General features: G+C 40.9%; 1 protein-coding gene across 2 annotated transcripts in view; it reads left to right on the top strand.

Moving 5' to 3' along the window:
* The window catches only part of NCOA7 (nuclear receptor coactivator 7), a 163,818-nt gene that overhangs the window by 3,822 nt on the left and 150,237 nt on the right, over window positions 1-9,759 (top strand). Inside the window, exon 1 of one of the 2 annotated variants that reach the window (XM_008059099.2) lies at window positions 379-446. The exons of the other annotated variant lie outside the window; for it this stretch is intronic. The gene's annotated coding sequence lies outside the window, so the exon portion shown is untranslated. Of the gene's footprint in view, window positions 1-378; window positions 447-9,759 lie in introns of those variants that run through there. 2 annotated transcript variants of the gene reach the window in all.

Genomic DNA, 9,759 nt, shown 5'->3' with positions numbered 1-9,759 from the left:
GAGGACCGTTGGATTTCCAGCAGCCGAGGGAGGGATCCGTGGCTGCGTGGGGTCCCCGGGCCGGCAGATGCGTTCCTCCGGCCCTTCTCGCCGGATGCCGTGGCCAGGCGAGGCGTGATGCGAGCGGCGCGCGGAAGTCGCCGTGGATGTCGTGTGTCTCGGGGCTGGCTGGCTGGTGTGGACGGCTGATGGCGCGAACCCTCCCCGTCCACGCGCAGGGGCCCGTTTAGGGACGGTCCTCTAGAAGTCGAATTATTCGGGAGGTCGGCGAGGCTGGGGTCGTCTTCTGCCGCCCGCGTGGGGGCCCGTGGCTGGCGTGAAGGGATGTGTCCAAGAGTGGCAAGTTGGATGCAGGTGTCGGGAGTTGAGATTCTGCTGAAAGGCTGTACCGGGTCGGCCGGCAGAGGCAGCCTTGTGCGCAGCCTAACTTCCACCTCGGTGTTTTGGTTCGTATTTCTGGGAAACTGGTTAGGGATTGTTTTTTTCCCTCCAAGTGCAGAATTCATACATGGGAGCTTTTGGCAGAATTATCTCCTCCCAGGCTGTCTTTTTTTTTTTTTAAATATTGAGCAATAAGTTTTTAAGTTTTGAGAAATGGATCGTTGTAAACTCCAATTTGTTATTAGCGTATTTAGGTTTAGACATTTGGAGAAATGAATCAGTCTAAGTCCCAAGAGGACAGAATCTTCTTTTTTTCTTTTCATTCTTGTTGACTGTATCTAATGTATAGTATGTGCTCATTATTTGTTGAATGAAAGAGCTATGTTTCCAGCTTTATGCCAAGTGACAATTTAGAATCACGATGGATTTGATTCTGCGGCTGGTAAAATTTAACTGGATTCTAAAAATTGCTTCTTTGTACAAGTAGGCGAACTCAGTGATTTTCAACATTTATATCTGAATTCTGACATTTTTAGGACCATATGCTATTCTTCTAAAATGTGATATTAAATCAGGTAATTCTCCCCAACTCCATAGTTCATTTCATGTCTGAGCTTGCAAATTTTCCAGTCTAATTCCTAATCAAATCTATTTCAATTAAACTCTCAAACACAATTTTAAAAGTACAGCTCATGTTTTAAAGAAAATTCTAAGTTACTCCAGAAGGAACAGTGATTTGATTAATAAGTGACATATTAACCTGTTTTGAAGTTGGGTTTTTCTGGTTAGACCTTTTTTTTTTTTTTTTTTTTTTTTTGAGTCAGACTCTCACTCTGTTGCCCAGGCTGGAGTGCAGTGACACACTCATGGCCGCTGAAGCCTCAACCTGCTGGGCTCAGGCGATCCTTCGGCCTCAGCATTCCAAATAGCTGGAACTACAGGCACACGCCACCCCAACCAATTTTGATTTATTGTAGAGACGAAGTCTCACCAAATTGCCCAGGCTGCTTTCAAACTCTGAGCTCAGGCAATCCGCTCGCTTCAGCCTCCCAAAGCGCTGGGATTACAGGCGTGAGCCCGGCTTAGACCTAATTATAATGTCTCTTATTACAGGTAAAGGCAGAAGTAAAACATTGAGAAGTGTCTGTGATTCTTAAATGATTCAAAATATATAGTATAATTGCAAACTTTTAACTGTGTTTTCTTCAGTATACAAGCATATCAGTTTTCAAGTTTGACAGCCAGGGAGTTGTGTAATGAGGTGTTTGGGAGATACAGTGTCTTTCTGCTTTGAAATGTTATGTTATTTCGGAAAGAAAAAAAAATGCATCACACTGCATTTGCTTTATTTTTGCCCTATGATATTTCCTGTTTTGATTTCATTTTTGTTTTCCTGACATAAATTTTATGAGTCAGTGATAACCTTTCGGTCTCTGCTTCACAAAATTAACTGGGAATGGTCCCAGATTTTCTTTCTTTCTTTCTTTTGGTCACTTTAATACATTTTCATCATCTTCACTTCATAATATCCCAAAAGGCTTATTTTCACACAATATGGTAAGCCATAGTTTATTATTATTGCTTCTCCAACCTAGTTGGGATCCTTTTAGATGACTAAGGGAATAACACTTTTCTATAAAAGTAAGACTCGAGGGAACCAGCAGTGGAAGGGAATTTATGGAAAAAAATCCAATTTGTTATGATTTATTAAAACAAACTAAAAATTCTCCTGTGCAGTAAAGATAATTACATTTTACACATTTTAAATTTGCAATCTGGTACTCAGCAATTACTTGGCATTGTACTTCCTTGCTCACCTTACACATTTCAAAAAAGCCCAACCCTGTGGTTAAGGTAAACTCTTTTTACTGTGTTACTCAGAAGCATGCATTTGTTCATTTGACAACCAAGTTGAGCACTGAACAATCTTCTCTTACTCTGGGCCTTGGAATCACAGTCAAACAAGAGCTTGTTTTTAATCTCAGAATTGACGGGGCCTTTTTCTTTTGTGTGTGCCCTGCATCAAAATGTGCAGTGCCTCTGAGATTGGATGATTCATCTTTGGGTCTTGCCTCCCAAACCCCTAGCGCTCCGCCTCCACCCTGGTCCCCGCAACACCGCCCTGAAACCTGGATTTCCTCTGTTTTGTCTTCTGTATGTTCCTAAAGGTTTTATTTTAGAAACCTCTCTCTTCCTTCCTTGCTAAATGTCATTTGCCATCCTTTTTAAATGCCAGCCCATCATTTTTGATTTGTTTCAATTCAACAAGAGCCACTCAATTCACATGTGCTAGAATCAAAATTGTTGCAGTTACAGAAAAAAAGATACAGAAGTAAATTGATATAATCTTGAAATTCAAATATTGGGAATGTAGGATTGAAGAATAATTGTTGTGTACTGGTCTTCCCTCCATACTGGTACAAAATGCCTTTGTTTCTGCACATGCCGGAGAATATGAATTGTCTGTTTGTCAATTTGATCAGAAGCTTAACTGAGAGAGAGGATGTTTACAGGGGGTTGGCAGAACAAAAGCCATGACGCCAGCCCATTCCCTTCCAGTACTAGCTGTTAGATCAGGAGTTTAGGCAGATCTTAGGGAGCTGTATACTTTGGTCACCTAGTTTTGTATCCTTGACCCCTCCATGCCCCCATTGTGCTCACACTGAGGGATTTTATTAGTAAAGACAGTCAAAAGAAAGCTACTGTTATGTTACTGTAGAAATGTGGTTAACATCACTGGTTCTGTTTATAGCTCCTATATGAAGACTCAGCCAAGAAATTCCATGTAGCTCTAGATGCCAAAGAAAAGTTCCCTGAACAATTTGTATGTATGTGTGTCTTTTTATTATGCAAAATAAGAGTCAAACAATTGATTATATTTTCCTTTCTAATTTGGCAAATAGGAAGAGAAGCATCAACTCAATTTTAATAATCATGTGAAAACTTATTTTTTATTTTTTGAGTTGGAGTCTCAGTCTGTCACCCAGACTGGAGTGCAGTGGCCTCTCCTGGCCACCGCAGCCTCGACCTGCTGGGCTCCGGCGATCCTTCTGCCTCAGCCTTCCAAGTAGCTGGAACTACAGGCACACGCTACCACGCCCGGCTAATTTTTTTGATTTATTGTAGAGATGATGTCTTGCCAAGTTGCCCGGGCAGGTCTCGAACCCGCAGACTCAGGCAATCCACTTACCTCAGTCTCCCAAAGCGTGGGATTACAGGCTGAGCCACTGAGTCCAGCTCATGTGAAAACTTATAACCTAAGATTAGTGTTTTAACTTTCCCGTTGGTCTTGAACTCTGTTCTGCCTTGTTTTTCTTGATTCTGATGTTTATCTAATTATGCTTTCCCATTTTATTAATTTTTTTTTTGAGATGATTCACATCACAACCTTTGTGGAACAAGGCAAAATATAAAATATAGAACCAGCTAAATGAATGAAAAAATTGCAGAACTGACTTCTGGACACAGTGTGTTTTTGGTGAACAAGTTTAATTGGTTACATTAAATAGGTTTAGAACAAGTATTGCAAGCTTAGTATATTTGTGCTTATATACACATCCAAATGAAAAACATTATATCGTTTTATAAAACTTATGTTTTAACTATTAAATTCGTGTCCACTCATCACTAATTTGAAGGTGGTAAAGCCACTCAGTTTAAGTCAATTATATCTGAAGTACCTGCCTTAAATGCTATATTAGGTTCAACAGGAGTGTCTGTACAATTTTTTAAAGCCGTTTTTTAGCCAAAGGGATAGCCTAAACTAGCTTAGCACTCACCATAGAGCATTGACAATCTGACCTTCACATCATCGATTCATGTGATTTGTCCTTGTTTTAATAAATCAGATGTAATATGAGCCTCTTTATCATGAAAGTTAAAAGTTTGAGCTCCCTGAGTCAATTGACCGGACTTCCTTCATTCTGGTGTTTTGTCAGCTAATTGTTTAATTGGTTTCATTTAGCCGGGTAAATAGTTATTTATATCTACATTGTGCCAGGTTAGGTTTGATATGTTTATCACCGAGGTCAGCAGAGAGATTGGCCCTTCTCAAGGTTGGTCATTGGTGCAGCCTGGCAGTCTTTGGCATCAAAATAATCTGAATTCAAAAGCACAACTTAAAACACAGAAGGAGGTTTGGACAGAGACCTGGGCAGGTTTTTGCTTAGAGACATCTTGTGATGATAACCTCTGTGTCTTTTTTTTCACCCCCCAATTTGTTTTTAGGATAGGTAATACCCTCACATGGTTCCAAGGGTACAAACTGCTCTGCAGGGAAAGGACTCCCTCCCAACCTCGTTTCCCCGTCACCTGCTTCCCCATCCACAGGCAATGGTGTTATCACTTAATTGAGAATCTTCCAGTGACATGTTATACATATCCAAGCAAATACGAACATGAAGACTGCTAGTTTTTCCTCCTAATCGTTCCTCTAATTCACTCCTTCCCCCCCCCATCTTTGTTGGCTTCTCGCATGTCTTGACTGTTGTCCGCTTTCGTCTTGTGCCGCCATTCGACCCTCCAAGTTCCAGCCAGCTTCTCCTCTAACTTCTCTCTTCAGGCCTTCTAAAGGATTCCCATGGGTCACTGGGAGGAATCTGCACCTCTTGGCTCTGTCTCTTGGATGCAGAGAGATCCATCTCCTCTCCCTGTCCCTCCCTGCTCCTCCCTGTCAGACAGCATTTGACCCACAATCATTTTTCGCTAAGCCACCTCACCCCAGATTTCATGGGCACTTTAAAAAAATCAGATGAAAGTTCAAATTGTCATCATGCCTCACACATACCATTTGCCTGTATGTTCTTGTTTGTGGATCCCAAGTTAAAAATCTTTGTTTTAGTGGTGCCCAACCGATTGTCACTTCCTGCACATGCATAGACTATGATTTTTCTTCTCCATGCTGTACTTTGTTCCTCTGCATGGAACACACTGTCCTGTTTTCCTGAGTAAGCCACACTCAATTCTGGTGTCACCTCTAGGGGGCGTTCTTAGTTGAGATTCTATAAACTGGTGGAGTCGGCCACAAGAAATTTGGTGTCCGAAATAGGTTTCCATACTAGAAACAGGCATTTCTTATAAATAGCAAAATCACGGACAGCTCCCTTATCGCTGTCCTGCCTGATGCTCAATAAACCTGTTTTTCTACTCTTTAAAAAAAAAGCATCATTGCTTTTCTAGTAATAATTAACTATGATTTTGCATAGCATATTAGTTTGACCAAAAACAAAAACAAAACAAAGTTGAAGCTTTTATTTAACCGTTCATTTCTCTTCTTCCCCAAACCCCTCCCTACCTTAATATAATTCATCTGTCCCTTGGTATCTGCATGGGATTGGTACCAGGACCCCTGCAGACACCAAATTCTCAGGAGCTCAAGTTCCTGATTTAAAAAAAAAAAGACATAGTAAGGCAGGGTGTGGTGGCTCACACCTGTAATCCCAGCACTTTGGGAGGTGGAGGTGAGAGGATTTCCTGAGCTCTTGGGTTGGGCAACTTGGTGAGACCTGGTCTCTACAGTAAATTTTAAAAATTAGCCAGATGTGGTGGCGCGCACCTGTGATTCCAGCAACTTACAAGACTGAGGCAGAAGGATCACCTGTGCCCCAGCAGGTTGAGGCTGTGGTAGCCATTCATATGCCACTGAACTCCAGCCTGTGAGACAGAATGAGTCTCCAACTCAAAAGAAAAAGGAATGGCATAGTATTTGCAAATAATCTGCAAATGTTCTCCTGTATATTTTAAATCATATCTAGATTACTTATAATACCTAATGCAATGTAAATGGTATGTAGGTAGTTGTTATAGTGTATTATTTAGGGAATAATAAGGAAAAAAAGCTCTACCTGTTTAGTATAGATGCAGTCATCCATTTCTTTTTCTAAATATTTTTGATCCTTGGTTGGTTGAATCCACAGATGTGGAAACCATGGATACAGAGGGCTGTCTGTAAATGTTCACATCATTATTTTAGCCACTCTTGCTTGTTTCACTGATTCTCTCTCAAATATTGTGTTAATACTCCTTAAAAATAACTTTGGCATTTTTTGTGATTCTCATCTGGGAGAATGTCTTTTGTGACTCTGTCTCTGGGTTTTCTTCTGTAGTTGGTACATAAAGGACTAAAGCCTCCAAATATGGATCTAATGGGCAAAAAGGTTACCCTTAAGAAATCAAAAGTAAGCCGGGCTCGGTGGCTCAGCCTGTAATCCCGTGCCTTTGGGAGGCTGAGGTGAGTGGATTGCCTGAGCCCGTGGGTTCGAGACCCACCTGGGCAACTTGGCGAGAGCTCATCTCTACAATAAATCAGAAATCAGCCGAGCATGGTAGCACGTGCCTGTAGTTCCAGCTACTTGGAAGGCTGAGGCAGAAGGATCGCCGGAGCCCAGCAGGTCGAGGCTGCGGTGGCCGGGAGCGGCCACTGCACTCCAGTCTGGGCGACAGAGTGAGACTCCAACTCAAAAAAAAAAAAAAAAAAAAAATCAAAAGTATTAAAAATTGACCCTGATCAATAACATGAACCATCTGGAGAGAGTGACCTGTCCTAAGGGGTGACTCCTAAGTATATGAGCAAGATATTTTTAATTCCAACCCAAGTAATCAGAGAGCATTGTAGGTATACAGTTTTATTGCAGAGTGCCTAGCATAAGGTAATTTGCATTTAATTTAATAGAGTTTGTCCAGTAATATTCACTTGGAATTTCTTATCATCAACCAGGTATGCTTTGTAGAACAAGAATAATTCGTGCAAAAACTCCATAGGTGTGAGATCTTTCAAGGGCTTTCATTTTCCTTCTGTAATTCTGGCCACACTGTGCAAACATTAGATTTACTGATTTGTTTCCCCAGACATATTGATACCAGGCGTTGAAAGTTCACTGAGTAGCAGTGATAAATATTCTAGCCATTGGATAAGCATGGCCCCTGCTGAATGGTATACATCGCAATTTCAGGCTATCCATCATTCTGTTGCAAGGGTCTGCTCAGTCCTCTGGTCTCAGGCATTTACAGCTAAGCCCTTAGCCTTAGTTTCTGGTGATCCCTTCAAGGTACTGCCTGACTGTAGGGTCCCAGTGATACAACTATTTAGCAGCACTCTTTGATATTTTGAATCATCGAGCCTTCCAAAATAATTTCAACTTGACACGTCTTAACTTTTTAAAAAGCATTATAATAAGGACTAGGCATAGAACATTCACAAAGCAGGAACTTAAGATAGCCAAGACGTGAAAAAATAATGACTTCATTGCATCAAAGACATGCAGATTATAACTGGATTTTAACAGGCATCGTAATGCTGGCAAGAGTGAGGTTGTATCTCACAAATAGTAAGAAGGTGTATTGGTATACCCTAGGTAGAAAGCAGTTCACCTCATAGGACCCCTTGGCATTAGTGATACTATCATGAGGATATCTAAGGAAAGAATTAGAGATGAGGCTGACGTGCTGAGCCCATGATCTCTGACACAGCAGAGGGGTTAAGAGTAGGGATGTGAGAACCAGTCAGTCATTTGGCTTGGAATGGGTTCCACTGGTTACTGCCTGTGTGAACTTAGGTAAGTTAATTTCCCCACACTTTGATTTTTCTTATCTGTCAAAGATAATAATAGTATCTACCTCCTGCATTGTACAGAGAATTAGGTAAGTTAATTTATGTAAAGCACTTGGAACCCTGCCTGGCAGAGTAAGCAACTGTATTAGTTATTATCAAGATGTTATTGTGAGACTTTGAGAAAAACCCAACAGCGGAGTCATTTTTTTAATGATAGTATGTGTCTATGATAAAATACCCACTAAAATAATGATTTTGAACAGTAATCACATGGGAGATGTTCATAATAGCTGAATTAAACATAAACTGTACATACAAAGAGATCCCTATTTGAGGCCAGGAGCCGTGACTCAGGCCTGTCATCCCAGCACTTTGGTAGGTGAAAGTGGGAGGATTGCCTGAGCACAGGGGTTCGAGACAAGCCTAGACAATTTGGTGAGACCTCTTCTCTACAATAAATAAGTTAAAAAAAATTAGCTGGGCATGGTGGCACGCACCTATAGTTCCAATTACTTGGAAGACTGAAGTGGAAGGATCACCTGAGCCCAGCAGGTCAAGGCTATGGCAGCTGTAAGTGTGCCACTGCACTCCAACCTGGTCAACAGAATGAGAATTTGACTCAAAAAAATAATGAATTAAAATAAATTTAAAGAAACCCCTAATTTGTTTTTTAAGATTCATTTGCTTAGATGACAGGAAAGTGACAGACTATTACTCTTTGCCCATTGGTGGGATCATAGGTAATTTATGTTTCCTTTTTTGCATTTTTATTTTTTATTCATATGCATTGTTAAAAAAATTAATCTATCATAGAACTCTTATGTTTTTTACTCTTATTTTTACCAAACGCATATTAATTTTGACATATTTTACTTTCTCTTCCTCCTCTCAAAGCTCCTAATATTTCACTTCCTCAAAATCTTCACCCACACATCATCTGCTTGGTATTTTCTTGAATTTCGCTCCCTTGCATACCATATAGATCAGCCCCAGGTCTATTTCTTCAAGAATAAGTAGACCAAGTGAAATGATTTATGAGATTTTTCTGACCAGGCCCCTGGCTCATGCCTGTAATCCTAGGACATTGGGAGGTTGGGGTGGGGGTGAATTGCTTGAGGCAAGGAGTTCAAGACTAGCCTGAACAATACAATGAGCCCCGTCTCTATACAAAACAAAAATACATGACTTCAGAGATTTTCATAGTGGTGTCTTTCTCTTGGAAGTTTAAACCAGAGAATGCTGTTTAGGTGATGATGGCTCCTTATTCCCTCCACATCTCCTGTATTCCGCCTTATCTGCCATTCTTACCCTGTAGGAATATGGCGCTTCAGTGGGATCAGAATCCTCCGTGATCCCACGTGTACAGGAGGGTGATCCCTGCCTCCAAGCCTTTTGCTGCCCTCTCTATCTGGAATTTCCTCCCACTTTTCTTCCTTTAAAGTCAGGCCTTCGCACCAGGTTGACACTTAATTTCCTGAACACTTTCCAAGTCTTCTCTTCTACTCTGATTTCAGTGCTTTTGGCACTTATGTATCTATCTGTACCACAAAGGAACTAAATATTGACTTGCTTTATTGCTTAGTTGTTCTTACGATAATTTTTTAGGGGTTGTGTCTTTTGGGTTTTGTTTTGTTTTGTAGCACACAGCATTATCTACATACATGCACGTGGAACACAGGAAAATTGGATGTTACTGTGTTGATGACATTTAAAAAGTTGATTTCTGAATTTTCTGTTTCATCTTCCCCTTTGCTCATCCTTGTTTTCTTATTTTCTTTTTCTTTTGAGTTGGAGTCTCACTCTGTCGCCCAGACTGGAGTGCAGTGGCC

The sequence above is a fragment of the Carlito syrichta genome, unplaced genomic scaffold (assembly GCF_000164805.1).
Source record: "Carlito syrichta isolate Samal-C Ts95f unplaced genomic scaffold, Tarsius_syrichta-2.0.1 Scaffold303719, whole genome shotgun sequence".
NCBI lineage: Eukaryota > Metazoa > Chordata > Mammalia > Primates > Tarsiidae > Carlito > Carlito syrichta.
This window is presented reverse-complemented; position numbering and strand designations above follow the sequence as displayed.